Genomic DNA, 22,888 nt, shown 5'->3' on the forward strand with positions numbered 1-22,888 from the left:
GTAGTGCAAGCAGAAGTACGGGCAGTCTTAGAATGAGGCTTCCTGTCTCTTTAATTTAGAATATAAATTACTAACTGGGAATTAACTGCAGTCTCTCAAACTATTGACTGGGCTGGAAAAGTGAACTGGACTGCAAAAGGAAGGTGTTTGCCGTTTCATATAATATTAGATGGAATCTAAATGCATAGCCTAAAAGAGATAAAATAGGAAAAAATGTACAGTTGATCTGAGGAACTACTCCAGCAGAAACAGTCATGGCCCAATAAAATCTCCTTCATGTAGTCATCATGACCTAAGAAAATCTACTAAAGGATTAGGCAATTAGACAAAGAAATATTTATTTATTTACTTATTTTATTTTTTTACTTATATCCCGCTCTTCCTCTGAGAAGCTCAGAGTGGTGTACATGGATATGTTTATCCTCACAACAACCATGTGAGGTAAGTTAGCCTGAGGGTTAAGTGACTGGCCCAGAGTCACTCAGTGAGTTTAATGGTTGAATGGGGATTTGAACTCGGGTCTTCCCAGTCCTAGTCTAACACTGTAACCACTACACTATGCTGGCCTCTCCAATATACAATGGAGGGGCTACAATATACAATGAAGTCTCCTCATTTGGGGCAGAGGGAACATTACCCCACTCCTTGCCAGCCCCACATTCTTGTCAGCCCCCTATTCTATCACCAAACATATAATCTCTTCCTCTCTGTCTTTCTCTCTGTTTGTTTGTCTGTCTCTCTTGCTTGAGTATTGCTCTTGCATTTTATGCTGATTGGCAGTAGATAGGACTGGTTCTTGGTCTTTTTTCTAAATTCCTTTGTAAAGCCATTTCCTCCCTCTTAGGGTGTTCAGTGGGATCCATTGCCCACAAAAGAAGGAATTACCATACTCAGTCACTACCTAAATTGCATATTTAGTGCTCCGGCACTAATCAGGATGTGCCTTTCTTTTCTTCCCCCCAAGGATGGGCAAAGGGTAGCCCTGCCCTCAACCAATCAGAAGTTAGAATAGTTTACAGGCACCTATTCTGACCAATAGCAAGCAAACAAAGCCAGCCCAGTAATCTGATTTTTGAGGGTCCTTCTAGGCAGGTTGAGCAGACCTTTTGGAGATTTTTTGGTCCGCTGGTGTTTTTCCCAGAATATGGGAAATTCCTATATTGCAGCGGGAAATGACTTGACTAGCAAACCAGAAGTTGCCGGTTCGAATCCCCGCTGGTATGTTTTCCAGACTATGGGAAACACCTATATCGGGCAGCAGCTATATAGGAAGATGCTGAAAGGCATCATCTCATACTGCGTGGGAGATGACAATGGTAAACCTCTCCTGTATTCTACCAAGAAAACCACATGGCTCTGTGGTCACCAGGAGTCCACACCGACTCCACAGTACAACCTTTCCTTTCCTTTCCTTTCCTTTCCTAGTAGTATTGAAAGGAGAAGTCCTCCACATTTGTATAGGTTTGTGATTGATATGGTTTAATTTTCAAATCTAATAAAGGATTATCTTAAGTAAATGTTGCATAGAACTGCTGCCAATTCTATATAGTTTATTCCAAGCAAAGCTTTAATGAATGTATTGGGGCTTACTCCCACGTAACTGATGTGTTCATAGGATGTACTGTATGTGCAGGGGCATACCTAGGTAATTTTGGCACCCAGACCTGAAGGGCTTTGGAGCCCCCCCTTGCCACCATGAGATCCAAAATCCCACTGTGAGGCTCCCTTTAAATTTCTTTAGTGCAAACTTGGGGGGCCTGTATCCTGGGTGGCCTTCTGCCGCTGCTGCTTGCGCCTGCCACTGCCCTGACCACCGCACCACTCCTTGCCCCTTTTGCCACCTTTTCACGACCACCATGTGCGCAGCCAGAGGTGGGTGGGGGTGATCTGAGCAGGCCTCCCCCCCTGTGGCAGTGGCAGGCAGAGTGGCCACTGGGCCTGTCCATCCGGCCCAGAGGCCCTTGAGAACTGTGAGGCGCTCCAGCATGCCTGTGCAGTTGGAATAGATCATTGCTTGCCCCCACCCCCTGGCCATGCATATGGTGGCTAAAATTATGAAAAATATTGGAGGTTCAGTGGGGCAGCAGCGGGGTGGGGGCGGGAGGCCCCTCCGGACCTTGGATGCCACGTGCCAGGGCCCCAGGATAATAGTGCTTCTGTGTATGTGCATATTTGTGAGAAGGAAACTAGTGGGCTCTGTGTGTGGCCAAATACACTGTGGTATCTTCAAGCCATGTGAAATGTGTGTATGCAGATGCTACCTGCAAATAGGCACTCAACTCCAACCCCCCCCCTTCTGTGGACCTTTTTAGCCTAGTTCTACATGGAGTGAGGAGGAGAGAGCTAAGATTGCAAATGGGGCAATGCTGATAGAAGGGATGGAGTCAGGAGCGGTTCCTCTATAAAGACAAGAGGGGTGGTGCCCCCCAGGACCTCCCCCCCCCTTGTTCTCTTTCTCAGCTGGCTGTCTCTCTTCTTCTTTTCCTCCTCTCCTCTCTTGCCCCCTGTCTCCTGACCCATGCCCACTGCTGTCCCACAGAGGGCTTCCTCTCCTGCTGTTTCCCCCTCTTTGTTGACTCTGGGGTGGTCAGTGGCTCCATCGCCCACACACTGCACTGCTCAGTGCCTGTGCAGTCCAAAGATTTCACACTTTGGGCAGTCAGGATATGCTTGATTGTTGTTGTTGTTGTTGTTAAAGTGGGCAATGTTGTCACCACCCAGCAGATTCGACTAGACTTGAGTTCCAAGTCTACAGGCTGAAGTGGGCGGGGAAAGGAGGCAGCAGCAGCCTTTCTTTCTCTGTGAGAGACTAAGTAGTCTTTGGTTCAAATGCTTAAAATGTGGATTTCATGCTGGTATGTTTGAATGATACAAGGGTGAAACAGAGGTTGGGGAGGAAAGGGGAAACGTTTACAGTCATTTCTCTCTGATGCCTTGCACCACCCCCATCTCTGCTTCCCCCCTTCTTTTCTCTCAGACTGTGTTCATTCACTGGGATTAGTTTCAAATGCTTCAAATTAGTTTATTTTTACAATGACCTTATCTCATCAGCCACTTGCATTTTTACTGACCAGCAAAAACTCCTTTCTCTCTGCTCCTCCTGGCTTGTTTTGTTCCCATCCAATTATTAAGTGTGTTTGCTACCCTCTTTATTTACACTGCAGCTTTTGCAATCTCTCTGTTGCAAAGAATCCCACCCCCCCCAGTTCCTTCATTTATCTCAGATCCCATCAAGTCATCTTCAGGGAGGAAGAGAAAGCTTGAGATGCTTTCCCTTGCTCTCCTTTCTTTCCTCCTCCTCGGCATCATTTCTACCCCCTTTCTCTAAAATGCTGAGAACCCCATGCCACCCTGCAAAGAGGAGACTTGGAAGCAGGGAAATAGTTCTGAGTTGCTTCGAAAAAGAGAGATGTGAGAGCTGGCAAATTGAGAAGAGGCTGGTGGGAGCTCTTAGTCCTTAAAGCCAAGGCAATTTAAAGTGAGAGAAAGAGGGGAACAGTAAGTGTTTGGGAAATGGAAAGGCAAAAGGGCAAGGGATTGTCAAGAAGGACTTGGGGGAAACTTCTGCCCTCTCCCTCCTCCTATATACAAACTTCCCTCAAACGAGTTATATAAAAAGATCTGATACATGAGTGGGAGCTGACCAGTTTTATTGTTACTATTAATTTTGTATTTTTAATCTCACTTTTCTACCCCTTCTGTTCCTTTTCTTATGTTTTCCTCCAATTGCTTGCTGGACTTTTTGTTTTAAAGAAGAATGTTTAGCCAAAATATGGTGTTTGTCTGCAGTCCTATCTCCTCTCACATGGACTAGGAGAGAACCAGGTAAGTACTAGCAATGTACATTTTAAAAAACAATTTTAAATACTGGGTTTTATATGGTATTTTAATAATAATAATAAAAAAACACCCCCCAGACACCCGCTCTTTTGCTTTTCACATTTCAATTTTGGAAAGAGTGTATAGCCACCTGTCTCTGGTTTTAAATGCCATGCTTCAAGGGTTATTCAAAGAGGAGGAATCTAGTAGCCTTTTACAATATTAAAAAAAAATGCTGAAGAAAATGGTGCAGGGGGAGGAATATGCTCCAGAAATATAAAATCACCTTGTACTGTACTGAATTAATTATGCTATATTTTACTGATCATCTTAGTGATGTAGGCTTCTTCGTAATGCACAGCGAATGTTGCTTCTCTGGCTGCCCCCATAACATTTGTGCCATAATCAGCAGGGATTTGACAGAGTAAGGCTGCCTATCTCCATGCTGGAGAAAACTTCATCATGTGTTGGATCTCTGCCTGTTATGTAGCAATTAAAGACAGAAGGGGATGGGGCTGCTGGGGAAGAGTTGCAAGTTTCCTCCCTGGCATTTCCAAGGTAGAGCTGAGAGACACTGGCTCTGCCTCCAGCAGCACCCACACTGGCTCTACCCATTACCTGCCCTGCCTAGTGCCCACCCAGTCCCAGGAGTTACCAGCCACCACTGGATGGAGCCACTGAGGGGAAGGCATGGGGACAAGAGGGGGGCATTGCTACTTTCTACACTGACACCTACAATTAACCACTCTAAGGGTAGGATTCCTCTACGCACAGCCAGCTGCCAAGTGCTGGTGTGAATGATGGAGATTTTGGTTGAGATAAGTAAACAACTTTTCAGATGGAGAAAACCATGGGCTGGTTCTTTCTAATTTAGAGTTATGCTGGCTCCCTCCTCATCCCTTTGCCCCGCCCCCCCCCCGCCCCAAAGTGGCAGCCACTGGCATTGGAAAAAATAAGAATAGTGACTGAGATGATGAGAGAAATTAGTCAAAGAAGCTCAATTGAAATCGAATGCCTAACTCGCCCTTTTAATGTCAATGGGACTGCTCTGAGTAACTTTACTAATACTAGCAGGTCAGCCATCATTTTATTAGATGCTAAAGGCAGCTATTTAGGATAACAGCCTGAGCGTGGTCGGGAACGGCAAACAGAAATCTCCAGTGCTCATAAAACTCCCTGAAGTATCTGTACCAATCTGGCCAGAGCAACTTGATGATATGCCGGATGGACCGTCGGCTCTACCCTGGATGCCTGCTCTTCTGCATTAAAAACAAAAACAAATCCCAAACCGAAAATAAAACTTCGGAATGCTTTCGGCAGTGGTAAACCCCTCCTGTATTCTACCAAAGACAACCACAGGGCTCTGTGGTCGCCAGGAGTCGACACCGACTCGATGGCACACTTTATCTTTACACTTTTTCTGCATAGAAAGGCTCCTGCAGATGGTGTCAGCAGAAAAAACCAAACATGACCGCTCCCCAGCAGCAATGATGGGCAGAAAACTATTTAAGCTATAACTGCTACTATCTTTCCTGAATGGCAACCGATCTTGAAATGTCATTGATCGTTTCAGTGAGAGCACGACTGAAGGGTCCTGTCTGTGCACATACAAGAGTCACAGGTGTTGAGGAAGGCGGACCTGACGGGATGAGGAACAGCAGCATGATGCCCCACAGCAGCATACAACATGTAAAATCAGTGCGCGCTGGTCAGAAATATAGGCGGCGCGACGGAATAGCTGGTGCCAAACCTCCTCCCCGACCCCACTGACATTTTTGGAATAAGCTGGTTTTAAGTGCTGTTCACTTCAGATTAGCCTTGTGAATCGCGACATCACCAGCTTGGCGTGCGTGGCGTCAGGAGCCTAATCCACTCCACTTGGAACGTATAGTGTCACTGTCGAGGATTCGCTCGCCTGCAGGCTTGTTTCCTTTCGGAAGAACCACGTTCACCGAGACTACAAGTCCCGTCATGCTCCACTTCAGCGTCGCGCCTTACCTTTTCCTCCGCCCCCCCACCACCCGCCACTCCTGCTCATGCGCGTTGGAAGCAGCGTCCGGGGCAGGCAAGCAGTCTCTCCCTAATGTAAGATGGTGGCCGGTCTGGCAGCGGAGCGCGCAGAGCCTGGAGATTACCCGTCTCTCACATAAAGGTCGTCGGAGGAGCTGCCCAGCCCCCTTCCCGCTGCTATAGAAGAGAGAGCGAGATAAAGAGAGCGCTGCCGCCCCCGCCGCCGCCAAACAGCCGGTCGCCGTGGAGCAGGGACGACGAGGCGGGTGAGTGAGCAGCCGCCGCCGCCACAGCAGCAGCCGGGGCTGAGGGAGCCGGAGCTGCCTGGCTACGACAGAGCGGAGGCTTCGCAGGGAGCCTGCAGGCCTCGGCCGCCCCCTTCTCCGCCTGCCTCAGCCCCTCGGCGAGCGCCGGAGCTCCCTCTGGCTGGAGGGGCGGAAGGGAGGCAGGAAGGGACCAGGGCGGCTTCCTTTGGCGAGGGGCGGGAGGGGCTGCCGGGGCCGGGGATCTGCTGGGTAGAAGAGGGAGTCCCTGAGCCATCCCGCGAGACCACGTTGGGGCTTCCCAGGGCGGGGGCCCAGGACTAAATCGGGGTGGAGGGCTGGTGCCCAGGAGCTTAGCATCGCTCTTCGCGACTTCTCTCTGTGTGTTCGTGCTCAGTAGGTGAGAGGGAGCTGGACCGATCGCTTCAGGCTGTGTTTCTGTTCTGGGTTCCTGATCAAGGGAGGATGTTTCCCTCTCTCCATGTCCTGAAAGAGGCGGAAAAAATATACATCCAGGCTTTTCAAGATCCCCACGTGTGTTTGGTAGTGGGTGGCAATTAACTGTCTGGGTGTTTCCTCTTGTATGCTATTTTGGTAGACCTTTTGACTTACCCTGGATTTCTTTTGCACATATCTTCATTCATGGATTTTCTTACATGCAACAGCCAAATTCTGGGGCTCTGTTTTGTGGGATTCACTGATTGAGTGATAATATTGCAGGTTTTTGCCCATCTTCTCTTGAATACTCTCTTCCTCGAAGTAAGGTTCTAGTCCCTTCATGTATTATCTCTTCTCGCCTGATCCTGGCAAAAGTTTAGAGGATTTCCCTGGCCTATGTACTTATGGTAATACAAGTTTTTCAGGAGAGACACAGACTGTATCTAAACATAATCAAGAAAGAACTACTAAAGTCAGAAACAGTTGCCTCAGAATTAACTGACATGTAACTGATTTATTGACTCCACGTCTCTTAGGACTTTACATGGGATTAATAAGGTGTGTGAATCCCGATGTCTGAAGTTTTGCTTGTGACTTCCAAATAAATGGGGTTAGGTTGGAGTGGTGATGTGTATACTGTAACATCTTCAGTTTAGATATCTGGATATTAAACCATGTTCCATGTGGCCCTATTCATGGTGCCAGGTGTGATAAAAGTGGATAGGAATGTGAAACATTTTTTTGCCAATAAATTGTCTATTTCTTGCTTGAAATTACAACAATAAAGGGAATAATAGAACAAAATATTAAATACGACTCATTCAATGTTAGGTCCCTTTTTAAAGTCAAAAATGCGCACAGTATCTGCTAGGCTTATAGGTTTAGGAAGTCCTCTGTTTAACTTACAGCATAGTCCTGTGCATGTTTATTCAGAAGTAAGTTCCATTATGTTCAGTGAGACTTAGCCCTAGTAAATGTACAGAATCCAGACTAAGGTAGTCATGACTAAAGACCATAAATTAGCAATGTGTTGTTTAGGTCCTGTTAATTTCAGTGAAATCATCATTAACTTAGTCCTGATGTATTTAGGATTGCCACTGTAGTGTTTTCAAATGCATTATACCTTGGCATCTTTATCGGTCTGAAGTCAGTTCCCAATGCACAAACACGGAACACAAGTATCTGTTTAGAAATGCTTGGCAGAAAGACAAGCAAAGTTTGTTCTAGGAGAGAATGGTCTTTTTATGGTATGGGGGCCACAATGACAGAAACAAGGTCTTTATAACTTTGAGTATCGTTTTAATCTTGGCTACTTAATAGAGAAAATCTTGGGCACTTCTGTGGGCCAAAACATTTAATTTCCTGGGTTTGAGGCTGTATATCTTGGAAATAATCCAATCAATTCTTATTGGACTGCTCAAAAGTAAAATACAAGTGTGAGTTAGTTTTACTAGAATAATAAATATGCACCTCTTTTGCATCTCTAATATTCTTTGTTTTTCTATCAAATAACTAACACATCCTTTAAATGTATTAATCACTGACACTTTTTAAGGTGTTTAACTTGAGGTTACTACCATGGGTACAGTAAGGTTTACTTTACTGGAGATTTCATTACATTTGTTTGAAGCTTCTGTTGTAAAATGTGTGTACATCTTTCAAATTAATCAACGACTTGAACATTGTGTGTAGAACAGAACGGATGGGTTGCACTGAAAGCATACTGTGTACAGGTATTATATAGCCATAATTACTTCTGACATACATGCATTCATAATGTGTGAATGGCAGTACTTTATAGTATGGCTACGCATAAATTGCTATCCATGTTTACTAAGGCAAGGTCTCAAAATTAAGTGTAGGTTGACAGTCTTGTAATGGACTATGGCATGGGAGCACTTCCATTCAATCTGAACATGAAACAATTGCTTACATGACAAAACAGAATGAAAAGAATACTTGTGTGTTAAATGCTCCTCAATTAATGCATCTTTCCCACCATCTCTGCCTTGATAGTTTCTTTAACTAGAGAAGGCAAGCAGCCAGCGTTATGTAGCCCTCTTACTATTTGTGGATTTTTCTTTTTCAGTACATCACAGAAAAAACAAAACACATCCTTGAATCCTAGGTGAGCTGGAAAATGAAATACTTCTCAAATAATTGGGTATGGGGCCGTAGCTCAGTGGAAGAGCACTTGTTTTATGTCCAAAGGTCCCAGGTTCAGTCCCTAGCATCTATAGGTAGGACTGGGAAAGACTCCTTCCTGAAGCCTTGGAGAGCTGCTGTCAGTCAGTGTAGACAGTACTGAGCAAGATGGACCAATGGTTTGACTTCCTATAAGGTAACTTCATATGTAATGATATGGAGTTTATCCCTTCCAGTTGATGGGGGAATTGAAATACAAACTCAAAATTTGGAGAAATGTTGACCTCAAAGCTTGTGATAGTTTTCATTATAGCATGGCAGGGAAATGGGAAGATGCTATTTGGGAAATGAATGCTTTCCCTGTCACAGGAAGGGATATTCTGAAGATTGATGTCACAGTGAGATACCCACTTCATATGGAAATGGTGCTTAAGATAGATGGGTTACTCATCGTGCACTTGCAGATCTAGAAATAATTTGAATGTCTCCTAAGAAAGAAGAGAGCAACACTGGGGGATAAATAAATGCATCTTCTCTAGGTAATACTGCACGAATTCACAAGGATATTGACCAGAATTTTAACTCAAGATGATCTGCATGCTTTTAAAGATATGGCTTCATTTGGAGATTATGATGAGTGAATTGTTTAGATAGCATTCAGTGGGGAAACCTTCCCTTTTTAGAAGAAATACTTGTTCTAAAATCTTTCAGATACATGCCAGGTTGATGCTATAATGTGCATCTTAAGACATTAGATTTTTAAATTGCTGAGCAGCTCACCTAGAGTTCTAGTTTATGGACTTCACTTCAAGCTATTTGTGAAGATGAATGTTGCATTTGTTAATGATGGCTTCTTCAGAGTGCAGTTACAGTTTTGAAATACTTGGAGTCATTCTGCTAATTTGAAAACTTGGAATGGGAAAATAACTGCATAACTAGTCAAATTTCTTTTTTGAAATAGAATCTATGTTAGGAGTAGGAACTGGAACCCACAGATTCAATTCAGCTACCAGACATTTCCCAGATGGCTAGTATAGCCCATTATCTTGGGGCTTGCTGCTTGTGTAACTCAGCTGACTATTTTCTGCATGAGCCCAGACACAGGCAAACTGCTCTTTAACCTTACTATTTTCATTGTGAATTGTATTGGTGACCTTTAACACCCTTCCTCGCCCCCTACCCATGTGAACAGTGAACAGTTTGGGGCAGAATTTTAATGCACCTCATCTGCTTTTTCCATTTGCCTGTGTTTTGGCTCATCCATGGGAGTCAAATCAATAGTTGAAAGGCATAATGGGATACTTCAGCCAATATTTCCTGTTCACATCCTATATCTCATGACTCAACCTGCTGCCACCCACTCCTCCTCAAGTAGCGACTCATAATTGGATACTGAGGAAGTGGAACTGGTACCAGCCTCTTCCCCTGCCCCTATCAATGTGGTGGAGGCCACTGAGCCAGAATCTGAGGAAGCCTTGGTTGCTGGAAACCTCTGAGGAAGCCTCTGAGGCACCATCTTGGAACTTGATCACACCACAGAGCCACCCTCTCGTCCTTCACCACACCATCACCCCCTAGTATTAGCATGCTAGCACTGCCAGCAATCAAGGGGAAAACGGAATGGAGAAGGCGCTCCAGATTCTGGGCATTGGCCACTTTAAGGCTTGGACTCTTCAGCTGTGGAGGCAGAGCCTGGGATAAGTGGTCTGAGCTCCAGAATAATTGAGGGCTCAGTCTGCCTGCAGACAGTGCCAAGTCAATTTGTTCCCTGGGACCTCTCCAGAGTAGCCTTGTGGGCGCTTGAGATGGGACAGGGCACTATATACCCCTGCTAACTTGGCAAGAGGCACCTTTTACCGTGGTGATTCTCTTTATTTAGCAGGGGGAGAGTAACTGGCCCTATCCACCCCCAGCACAGTACTTCCAGTGACTGTTGCTGGTGTGTGTCTTATGTTTCTTTTTAGAATGTGAGCCTTTTGGGGACAGGGAGCCATCTTATTTGTTATTTCTCTTTGTAAACCGCCCTGAGCCATTTTTGGAAGGGCGGTATAGAAATCGAATTATTATTATTTAAACATGTTTAAATAACTCTTTGTCTTGGTTTGGCTGCATTCATGACTCACTTTTACCCAGTGTTGTTGGTCTTTCAGTCCTTGAACTATTCAAAGGATAACCTCTGTAAAACATTAGTTGCCATCCAGGTTTACGATGCTTTCTAAATTTGCATACCGAATCACTCATTGAGAAGATTATCTTCCTTGAAATATTGCAGCATTAATGTGGCACTGTCAAGCTTTGCAAAATGCATGCCACTAAAAAAGTGTGCACGTAATTTAGCCAATCTAATATAGTCTCTGCCTTCTTGGGCTCCATCAGAAGGTGCCTGGGAATAACAAGGTACCCTAGGAAATCAACAGTCAACTGGTGGAACGCGTATTTCTCTAAACTGGCATAGAGGTGGTTCTCCTGTAGATGTAGCAACACACCCCTGCTGGGGGTGTTCTTTAGGGTTGTTAGAGTAGATCAGGATGTCATCTCACTCTCCTTCGCTTGTGTGTAGGAGATAGGAATGGGGAACATGTGAGTTAGCTGCTCCCTTAGGATTATTCATCACCAGTAAACCATGTTTTAGAGAATAACTTTAGGATTAATCCCCTGTTAGTAAACTATAGTTATGTATGAACCAGTCCATTGTTTTACTTCTATTGGGAATTTGATGTCGTTGTGGAAGAGGTGTAGCTTGGTGGCAATGCACATGCTTTGCATTCAGAAGGTACTAGGTTCAGTTCCTGGGATCTCCAGTTAGAAAGAATTTTGGGTAGCAGGGTTTGGGAAGACCACTGCCTGAGACCTTGGAGAGTTACTGCCACCCACGGTAGACAAATACTGGGCTAGATGAACCAGTGGTCTGACTCTGTAAAAAGCAGTTTCTTGTGTTCATGTGATTTATTGACCTCTCTGGGTTCAAGGCAGTCACCTCTTGGTTTAAGTCCAAGCTTAAAGAAAATTATCATAAGACATAATAGTAAGAGAGAGTGGCAGATGCTTGCTTTTTTTTTTTTTTTTTTGGCGTTGGATCAGTAGGTTCCCTTGAACAGAGGAGAGCTGGTCTTGTGGTAGCAAGCATGACCTGTCACCTTAGCTAAGCAGGGTCTGCCCTGGTTGCATATGAATGGGAGACTAGAAGTGTGAACACTGTAAGATATTCCCCTGAAGGGATGGATCCGCTTTGGGAAGAGCAGAAGGTTTCAAGTTCCCTCCCTGGCTTCTCCAAGATAGGGCTGATAGAGATTCCTACCTGCAACCTTGGAGAAGCTGCTGCCACTCTGTGTAGACAATACTGAGCTAGATAGACCAGTGGTCTGACTCAGTATATGGTAGCTTCCTATGTTCCCTTGGAGGAAGGAAACTTTTGAATCCAAACCATTATGTTGGAGTGCTGAATATATGTACAAAATATAGGGCAGAGCTTGACAATTCTCGGGCACCAGTTCACCATGGCACCTGGAAATTTAAGAATGGTGTCTGAGCCAGGTGATGAAAAGTGGGAGCGAGCAAAGCAGGGGTAAATTGCTAACTCCTCCTGGTTATGTTGATCAATTTCCTGCCTGGGCCAGATGAACATAACCAGGAAGAGAAGGAAGCAACTGCATGCCTGCCTTGTTTGCTCCCTCCTGGTCATGGCTGTCCATTGCTTGCTGAGCCATGTAGACATGTCCAGGAGGAGGAGGGAGCAAGCAAGGTGGGGGAAAGTATGGTGGAACAGGGCATATCTGAGGGCAAGTGATGAGTCAACTTCTAGAAAATATTTGGGCTGGCTGCTAGAGCTAAAGAAAATTAGTCAGGACCTGATGGCAGGTTGTAACTCTGCTTAATAACAGCATTATTTATTTATTTATTTATTTATTTATTTACTCTTTTGGCTTGGCTAGGATAGAAGATGGCTTTGAGGACTTAGGAAAAATTGCTACTTTATATTCTTATATTTAAGAGGTTTTTTTTTTTAAAGAAAGCATTTGATTTGTGGAGAAGTACAGGGCCTGTTTACTGAGTATGCTAATCATAAGACTTTTAAATGGAGTGCTTTCTGCGGGAGGGGTGGCAGGGGGCTATGCTACTGTCCCCTGTCCATGGTACTGCAGCAGAAGTTACTATTTCTCTACCAGTGTACAGGTGGTCCAAGCCTCTGTTGCCTCTGTTTTGTTCCTTGGATGAATAGAGCAGCAGCTGTTATTCCAGGATAGCTCGTTTCCCTTAAATCAAAGGGAATATACTTCCCTTAGAATATATTGGGTGCCAGTGGTAATAATGAATGATAGAGATACGATAAGTTATAGTCAATTGAGAATTCTAATGAAAGAATTACTTATACAATTTCTCTTCAATTTGTGCTTTAAACTGCAGTACTCTTAATGTGATGTGTGTATGGTTGCTTTAACATTTCCTATGTGCTCCATAAGAGTCTCTTAGAAAAATGTGCAGATGATGGTCTTGGTACTGTATAGTTATAGGCTTTGAATGCCACCTATCTGCCAGTGTGTGGTGTTGCGTTAATTCTAGATTTGACACTAATCTATTTGTAGTTATGAGTTTGGTTTTTGTGCCAGTTATGATAGTGTTTAAAATTCAGTTTTGCTAGATTTGTAGACTTGAATAATCCAGAACAGTTGAAGATTTTTGCTGTTTGTATCAATCTTTGCTGAAACTTTGCAGAAAGGCTAGATAATTGTGACAAGTTTACTCATAAACATATCCAGTTTGTAGAATTTTGAAAGGGAACATAGAACCTATCTGGCTGAATCTTTTCTGTTGAGATGGGCTCCTTCATAAGCTGAACAGTTGAACCCACGTTATCTAGTTTAATGCCTAATGTTATGCAACTGATTGGGCCAATTTTTCTCCTCTCCCCACATCTATGGGATTGAATTGTCATGGTGGATGTATCCACTTTTTAGTTCCACTTGTTTGTTATGGTGCAGTTGTGTCATCAACTCTCCCTAATGGGAAGGACTAGCATAATAACTATATATTGATATCAGAATATTCCCCCTCCTTGTACAGATGTCATGGGTGACATCTAAAGTTGCACTTGCACAGCAAGCACTGGCACAAAGCAAATATTCTACTCACTACTTCCTTGCTGGAGCTCACTAGACCCCCTGAAAAGCTGCTCTTGAGGGTCATGGGACCCTCTTGGTTTCTGAGTATTTGCCCTCAGCATCACATCCCATTCCATTGTCAAGCTTTTGGGGGAACTTGAGGATCTTTAGTAGGGAGAGAAGCTGGGGAAGACTCTGGATGCCTTCCCATGTGTTTAAGAGCTCACATTTTCAAGGAAAATTATGCAAAGATAAGTCTGACCTCCACAAACATTAACATTTTTTCATTCTAGATGTTGAAGTTCCATTTGTCCACAAATGTAGATAGAAGGGGTCTTGAGGGTGGGAATGTGTGGACCATTCCTTGATGATGAACCACCAGTGTAGCTCTCCAATGCTTGGGAGTTAGTATTCAGTTACACTTGCAAATTTGTAGTGTATAATTTCATTAGCAATCTTTGCAGTTACATCCTACTTTTAATTGCAATCTTGTATTACCTTCATTCTTTTAGGGGGCATTCCTGATGGTTTTTCTTCTTATTACATGAGTGTGAGACATAACGTTACATGCTCAAGTGATGTATTTTAGAAAACAAAGGATAGGAGCACATTATGGGTGACAATAGGAGAACTGAGAGGAAATGTGTTACCAGGGATGAGCTATCACCCTCTGGATTAAAACTCTGAGAGTGAACTGGAGTTGGAGAAGCAAATCAGAGAGACAGCTGTAATAATGGATGACTTGCATTACCCTCACATAGACTAGGTAAATTCTCATGTGGGTATTGACAGAGAAGCCAAATTTCTAGACATGCTAAATGACTGTGCCGTAGAACAGTTGGTCTTGGAACCAACCAGAAAGAAAGTGACCTTGGACTCAGGGTGGATTTGATTTAAATCAAACTGATTTAAATCACAATTTAAATCATGATTTAAATCACTAGCAGGGTGGATAAAAATTAAAAAAATCTGATTTAAATCAAAAAAATTGGATTTTTTTAATTTAAATCGGATTTTTTTAATTTAAATCGGATTTTTTTTAATTTTTATCCACCCTGCTAGTGATTTAAATCGTGATTTAAATCAGTTTGATTTAAATCAAATCCACCCTGCTTGGACTTAATCCTGAGTGGTGCCCAGGACCTGGTGCGAGATGTCAGAGTTGCACAACCATCGGGTAACAGTGACCATAGTGTGATCCAATTCAGCTTATATGCGAGTGGAGCATTGCCAAGGAAGTCCAACACAGATACGTTGGACTTCAAAAGAGGAAACTTCTAAAAGATGAGGGGACTGGTAAAAAGGAAGCTGAAAGGGAATGTCATGAGGGTCATATTACTCCAGAAAGCATGGAACTTATTTAAAATGACAATAATAGCTCAATTGGAATGTATACCAAGGAAGGTCTCACCAAGTTCAGGAGGATGCCACCGTGGCTAACAAGGAGAATCAGGGAAGCTATAAAAAGGAAGAAGACTGCCTTCAGAAAATGGAAGTCCTGCCCAGATGAAGAGAACAGAAAGAAACATAAACTTTGGCAAAAGAAATTCAAGGAGACAAGGGATGCGAAAAGCATGTGAGAAGTGTATAGCTAGAAGTGTTAAGGGGAATAACAAAAACTCCTTTAAATAGATTAAGCAGAAGCCCTTTAGATGATGAGAGTGTGAAAGGGATTATTGAGGATAAAGAAACTGTAGAGATGCTGAATTAGTTAGGAACATAAGAAGCTGCCATATACTGAGTCAGACCATTGGTCTACCTAGCTCAGTATTGTCTATACAGAGTGGCAATAGCTTCTCCAAGGTTGCTGGCAAGAATCTCTCTCAGCCCTATCTGGGAGAAGCCAGGGAGGGAACTTGAAACCTGCTTTTCCCAGAGCAGCACCATCCCCTGAGGGGGATATCTTGCAGTGTTCACATGTGGTCTCCCATTCAAATGGAACCAGGATGGACCCTGCTTAGCTAAGGGGACAACTCATGCTTGCTACCACAAGACCAGCTCTTCTCCTGCATCTGTCTTCATGGTGGAGGATACTGACCATATACCCAATCTAGAACTGAGCTTCTCAGCCTTGGTGGCTGAAGAACTGGGCCACTTTGAGGTGACAGAGGATGTTCAAAACTGTCTTGAAAAATTAAAGATTTACACATCTCCAGGGCCAGATGGCATCTACTCAAGAGTTATAAAGGAACTCAAATGTGAAATTTCTGATCTGCTAGAAAAAATATGTAACTTGTCCCTACAATCAGGCTCTGTACTGGAGGACCAGAAAGTAGTGAATGTAACTCTGATTTTCAAAAAGGGATCCGGGAAACGATAGGCTTGTTAGCTTAACCTCTGTGCTGGGTAAATTGATGGGAAGTATTCTTAACGTTTTGGCGCTTTGAGAGTGTCAACAGGCATGTGGATAAAGGTGATGCAGTTGACACAGTATACTTGGACTTGCAAAAAGCTTTTGACAAAGTTCCCCACCAAAGGCTCTTGTGTATAAACTTAGCAGTCATGGGATAAAGGGCAGGTTCATATGTTGATTGGTAACTGATTGAAGGACAGGAAACAGAGGATAGGAATAAATGGACAGTGTTCACAAAGGAGGGGAGTAAGAAGTGGGGTCACCCGGGGATCTGTACGGGGACCAGTGCTCTTTAACTTGTTCATAAATTATCTAGAAGTTTGGGTAAGCAGCAAAGTGGCCAGACTTGCAGATGAAACTAAACTATTTAAGCTAGTGAAATCCAAAATGGATTGTGAGGAGCATCAAAAGGAGCTCTCTAAATTGGGTGAGTGGGCGACAAAATGGCAAATGTGGTTCAATGTAAGCAAGTGTAAAGTGATGCATATTGGGGCAAAAAAACCCCAATATGCATCACCCAACTTCACATCTGCACTGATGGGGTCTTAGCTGTCGGTGACTGACCAGGAGAGAGATCTTGGGGCTGTGATGGACAGCTCATTGAAAGTGTTGATTCAGTGTTCGGCAGCTGTGAAAAAGGCCAATTCCATGCTAGGGATCATTAGGGAAGGGGATTGGAAATAAAAATGTTAATATTATAATGCCCCTTTAGAAATATGGTGTACATTTGGAGTACTGCATACAGTTCTGGTTACCATATCTTAAGGACATTGTAGATCTAGAAAAGGTGCAGAAGTGGGCAACCAAGATGATCAGGGGCATGGAGCACTTGCTGTAGCCTTCCCTCTAAGGCATCTGGGGCTTTTTAGTTTGGAAAAGAGGTGACTATGGGGAGACATGATAGAGTTGTATACAGGGTGGATTTGATTTAAATCAAACTGATTTAAATCACGATTTAAATCACGATTTAAATCACTAGCAGGGTGGATAAAAATATTAAAAAATCTGATTTAAATCAAAAAAATCGGATTTTTTTTATTTAAATCAAATTTTTTTGATTTAAATCAGATTTTTTTTATTTTTATCCACCCTGCTAGTGATTTAAATCGTGATTTAAATCAGTTTGATTTAAATCAAATCCACCCTGGTTGTATAAAATTATGCATGTTGTAGAGACAGTGGATGGAGAAAATTTTCTTACTCCCTCACAGGGGTCATCCCATGAAATTGAAGGCCAGGAAATATAGGACCCCTTCCCCGTCATGGGGCCTCATGGGGGAGAGGTGTTCTTGTGTTAGCAAGCATGATGTGTCCCATTTGCTAAGCAGGGTCCACCCTGGTTTGCATTTGAATGGGAGACTGGATGTATGAGCAATATAATATATTCCCCTTAAGGGATGGGGCCTCTCTGGGAAGAGTACCTGCATGCTTGTCTGCAGAAGTTCCCAAGTTCCCCATCTCGCATCTCCGAGATAGAGTTGAGAGAATTTCCTGCCTGTAACCTTGGAGAAGCTGCTGCCAGTCTGTAGACAATACTGAGTTAGAAGGACCAATGGTCTTACTTGGTATAAGCAGCTTCCTATGTAGGACCCACAAAAGGAAGTACTTTCTCGCTTGAAGTAGGAGGTCACGGCTCACAAAGGGTTAACTTCCACTCCTTGCTCGAGATAGGAATGAAACCTCAGGTGTTTTTCAGGTAGCTGCAGTCCGTCCCCTTCTCCCAGCATGCTCAGGTGCGATTCCCCAGTTCCTTCCTGTCTTCACTCCTGATCAGACATACACATGGTCTCCTGCCCAATTTCTAATCCACTTTCATCCTTTCTACCAGTGAGCTTCCTCCCTTCTTGCAACTTGGCATGAATCTCTCTGGGGGCACCTTAGCAGGTTTAAGCTGGGGGCACCTTAGCAGGTTTTCTATCGGAGAGCACGGGTGGGCAGGGAGAGAGAAAAGTAGGGCGGACAAAAGAGGCCACTAAGCAGCGCTGCCATGAGCCCTCTGACCCACACGGCACAGGGAAGAATAAGAAGCCGGTCCCTACCCCCTGCTCAGCAACAAGTGAGAGAATCTTAATACAGCTGCTTGCAGTGAATCACTGCAGCAGCCAGGTGGTCAGGAGATACAGGTGGCCGGCAGTGGGGAATGGGGCTCAACTCGCCCTCGTCTCCCCCGATTCCACCCAACTTGACTGTGCTGGGCAACAAGGTGGGGGGCAGGGGGGTACTTTGCAGGTTCCTTCTCTGGACCCCCCCCCCCCGACCATCCGGGATCCTGTCCTGCGGAAGTGCCGATGGGATCCCAGTGGGTCTCGCCGCCTTGCCTCTCCTGGGTGCGGCGGCGATGGCAACAGTGACTGTAGTCAGGCTCCGCAACCCAACGCCACCACGCCGGCACAGGGAGTAAGCCCTGCACCTCTTCTCACTGCCCCACCGATCAGCTGTGTGGTGGCGCAGCTTCCACCTGGTCAGATCGGAGATGGGACCCAACCTTCCCCCTCTGCCCCTTGACCTTGCCCCCCCACCAGCTTAGTCGGGCTATGTGATGCTGCCACTTTGCCCCACCATTGGGGACCCAACACCACAGTTGGGCTACATGCTGCTGCCTCTCGTGCCACTGCTGCCGCTTCGCCCCACCAATGTTGTGGACCCGATCCCCGAAACACGTGCGGGTAGCCCAGCTCAGGTGACGGGGGCAGATGGGCTTGCCTTAGAGCTGACCCTCGATTCTCTGCCAATAAGGCAGACACTGGGCATGGTACCATTATTGGAGGACCCAAGTGACCTCGAATTGGGGTTGGTGACCCCCTCCCAGACCTTGGGCATGACGCCATCATGGGAGGACCCAAGTGGCCTTGATCTGGAGTTGTTAACCCTCTCCCCAAACAGGGGAACTGGTGTTTGGGTGAAGCCTCTGGGCCCCTCACCCACACCACAAGTGACCTGCAGCATAACAGATCTGCGAGGAGGCCCGGCAAAGGGCAGTGTTATCCTGTCATCTGCTCAATGAGCATCTTGATGCGCTACCGTGCTCAGCTGTTGATGAGCGGGCGGCCAGACTGTGCCAACAACGGGAACCCCTGGAGACCGTGGATGTGAACCCAGGTGCCATACAGGCCACAGAGACTACTGGACAGGGGCAACAGTACGAGGCGGTAATCCCAGATTGTCACCAGGTGAGTGGTGCGTGTGGAGATCCATCTAGTCCAGCAGCCTCCGATCCCTCCACCAGCCACGCTGTGGAAGTGATCGTGATCTTAGCTCCCATAATAGAGCCAGTAATGCTGAGCCGCCGGTTCCCGCGTGGAAACTTCCTTCAGAGGTGAGCATTGCATTTATTCAGCAGTCCTCCCTTCCACCTCCTCTAGATGCCCGCCCTCTTGGCTAGTCCCTCTAGAGCAGGGATTTTCAACGTGTGGGTTCCCAGATGTAATTGGACTTCAACTCCCATAATTCCCAACCAAAGGCCACTGGGGCTGGGGATTATGGGAGTTGAAGTCCGATAACATCTGGGGACCCACATGTTGAGAAACCCTGCTCTAGAGCGCCCTTGTGCTCCATGCCGGCAACCAGTGCCTTTGAAGCCTGTTGGGCCCTCAAAGCTGATGGTCCCGATTAATGCAGCACATAATTAATTATGGAATTCTCTACCATTGGATGTGGTGATGACCACTAGCTTGGATGGCTTTAAAAGGGGCTTAGACAAATTTACAGAGGACAGGTCTATCAATGGTTACTATTTCCAGCCTCAGAGGCAAAGTGACTCAAAACACTAGTTACAGAGGAGCAATGGCAGAACAGAGGGCATGCCCTCACCTCTTGCTTGTGGACTTCTCAGGGGCATCTGGTAGGCCACTGTGTAAAACGGGATGCTGGACTAGATAGGCCTTGGGCCTGATCCAGCAGGGCTGTTTTTATGAGCAGTGCCACTAAAAATGTACCAAACATCTTGGCTGATGTGTGAACATTGACTGTCTTTTAAAGAAAGCAAGAGACTTGTTCAGTCTCTCCTTTGGTATTTACCAGTTTGAAATATGAGCTGCATGATAACAGAGTTCTATTGCAAAACATGCTTGCATAGATTAAATATGAATGCTTGCTCACTGGTTTTGTGGTAAACAAGAAGAACTCTCTCTAGTTCACTCTGTTAATGCTAACAATCTGTTATATATTTTGAAGAACTGGGTTTTTTTTGTGGGTTTGTGCAAAATAAGGTCATAATTCCCGATGACCTACAGATATCAAATTTGGTATAGACAATCCTGCCACTAAAATTAGCTGAATGCACTACTTTTTACACAGGAATATGTTGGGGTGGGTGGGAGACTTAAATATATATTTGTGTTTTTAGAAAAAATTCTGAATATAATCATATTTTAACTGTGATTGTTCTCAACAGACTTTTGTTCTCAATAACCAGATCAATAATTCAGAAATGATGACATGTACAAGAGAAACAGAAAATCTTTCTCAGATTCAAATTTACTTTGTTTCAAGTTTATCATATGATGATTATTTAATACAATGAATGTTTGAAGCTGAAATCTTACAAATTTGGATCTGCTTTTACTTTTGCAAGCACTTGAATAAATTATGACACACATACAGGTTGACCCCAAATAGCAGTTTTGCCCATTTGTGGGCCACCTCCCTGTACAGGAGAACCTCATTAATCGTGGGCTCACCACCTGTGGTTTCTACCATATCCACAGTTGGGTAATGGACACCTGACCTCGGTATACACTTTTAAAAGCCAAAAAAGGGGATAAACTCATGTATCCATGGGTCAGGGTTGGCTGGAAATGACATCAGAAGTCATTTCTGGATGCCAGTTGCATTCAGGAACCATTTTATCGCTCTCTTTTTTTTTTTAAGGCAAAAAACCCCACCCTGTAATGTTTGGTGAATATTTTATGCTTGGGGGCATCCTTGGACTCCTAAAGGGCAATGGAGCATGGTAGGGCACTTTATTCGCCTCGTTTGCTGGTTTTAGGGGTGATTTGGGTCGATTTTTTTGTAGTCAAGGAACCTAACCGATTCCCATAGTCCTAATGCCGCATTATCAGCGGATTCACTACCCGTGTGTGCCCCCTGATGGAATGGAACCCCTGTGAATAACGGGGTTCTCCTGTATACCGATTTAGTTATTACAAGGGGTAATTTTGGTGCAGGCTGCTCCATTCGCTGTTCAATCCACTCTTGCCGCAAAAGTGGATTGTTTAACTGAGAAACCACCAGATTTGGGGGGTTAAAAAGCACTCCAATATCGAGATTCCCATGTACATTACTCCCACAGTATTAGAGAGTCTCCTGGATTTCATTTCTTGAACTTGCCTAACAGTGTAATCTATGCAAAATTACTTTGCCTGGTCAACGATGGGCCTCATTTACTAGTAAGCTAGTATTTCTAGTAAAAAAAAAAAATACAGGATAACATCCAGAACAAGTGTCTCCACCTGGTTTTTAGGGATTCCCTCTTGCAGACATGCACACCACATCCCACACTGTTGCCAAGCAGTGTTTCCTCTAATTTTTCCCCCTCCATCTGTGTGCAGGTATAAGTTTTGTTCTGGGCAGAAGTATCAAGGCAATGCATGCACACGTGCATTCAGAATGCGACACCTTCCTGATTTAACCTGAGCGGGATCTAAAATTAACTGAGCAGACATTTTAAAAACTTGTGTTTGCGTGTATATGCACATGCCTTAGAGGGAACACTGTTGCCAAGGAACCTTTGGGAATGGTTTGCGGGGGGGTGGGGCAGTGTTCAGAGCTGCAGTAAGGAAGAAAGTAAAAATGGCTTCTGCTTTCATATTGCGTGAGTAGGGATGGGCCCAGACCGGTCCGGAGGCCATTGAAAAGGCCTCCGGACTGGTCCGGACCTGGGTGGTTCGGTTCGGGGGTGGGGGCGTAGCGTTAAGAGCGGCGGGAGGGTTTACTTACCCCTCCCACCGCTTTCCCGCTCTGGTGCCGTAAAGTTACGAGTAATTGGGGCGGCAGGATACCTCCCTGCCGCCCCTTCCCCGATGTTGCTCTAAAAAAAACTCCCAGTAGTCCTTTGCATGCGCGCACGTCAGAGACGCAAAGGACTACTGGGAGGTTTTTTTAGAGCAACATCGGGGAAGGGGCGGCAGGGAGGTATCCTGCCGCCCCAATTACTCGTAACTTTACGGCGCCAGAGCGGGAAAGTGGCAGGAGGGGTAAGTAAACGCTCCCGCCGCTCTTAAAGCTACCCCCCACCCCAGTGCTGGACCGCAGTGTGGCGGTTCCGTGCACACCCGTATGCGTGAGCACAGCTCTGAATGCTCCCTATAGGTTCTGTCATAACTTTCTATTAAAAGAGCTTTTCTATCTGTATCAATAATGAACTGCTTGCAAATTTAGATCAAATTTAGATTGCAGGACTTGGCAAAGCCAGGTTCTAGCTAGTGTTCCCTCTAACTCCCCCCCCCCATCTGTGTGAATGGGTTTTGTTCTGAGCGGTGTCAAGGCAGTGTGCGTGCATATGCATTCAGAGTGGCAGCTTCTTGATTAAACCTGGGTGGGATCTAAAATTAACTGAACGGACATTAAAAAAATCATGTGAGTGCACCCACATGCGTATGCCTTAGAGGGAACACTGGCTCTAGCTCTCTGTAATGTCTTAGCCAGGCGATGGATAGATGTGAGCAGGAGGCAGCAAGCAAGGCAGAGGCAGTCTGCTCCCTCGTCCTGCTCAGGTTCATCCACGACAGTTACTTAGTCTTGTTGGTCAGTCCTGCAGACAT

At 45.0% G+C, this 22,888-nt stretch overlaps 1 protein-coding gene across 8 annotated transcripts in view; it reads left to right on the plus strand.

Annotated features, from left to right (window-relative positions):
• The first annotated feature begins 5,844 nt into the window (after positions 1–5,844).
• CNOT4 (CCR4-NOT transcription complex subunit 4) overlaps positions 5,845–22,888 on the plus strand; it is a 107,435-nt gene continuing 90,391 nt past the window's right edge. For 4 of the 8 annotated variants that reach the window (XM_053256655.1, XM_053256658.1, XM_053256657.1 and 1 more), the window contains exon 1: positions 5,845–6,095. The gene's annotated coding sequence lies outside the window, so the exon portion shown is untranslated. Of the gene's footprint in view, positions 6,096–6,365; positions 6,493–22,888 lie in introns of those variants that run through there. The other 4 variants (XM_053256661.1, XM_053256663.1, XM_053256660.1 and 1 more) reach the window with 3 other exon arrangements.

Source organism: Hemicordylus capensis, chromosome 5 (genome assembly GCF_027244095.1).
Source record: "Hemicordylus capensis ecotype Gifberg chromosome 5, rHemCap1.1.pri, whole genome shotgun sequence".
Lineage (NCBI taxonomy): Eukaryota > Metazoa > Chordata > Lepidosauria > Squamata > Cordylidae > Hemicordylus > Hemicordylus capensis.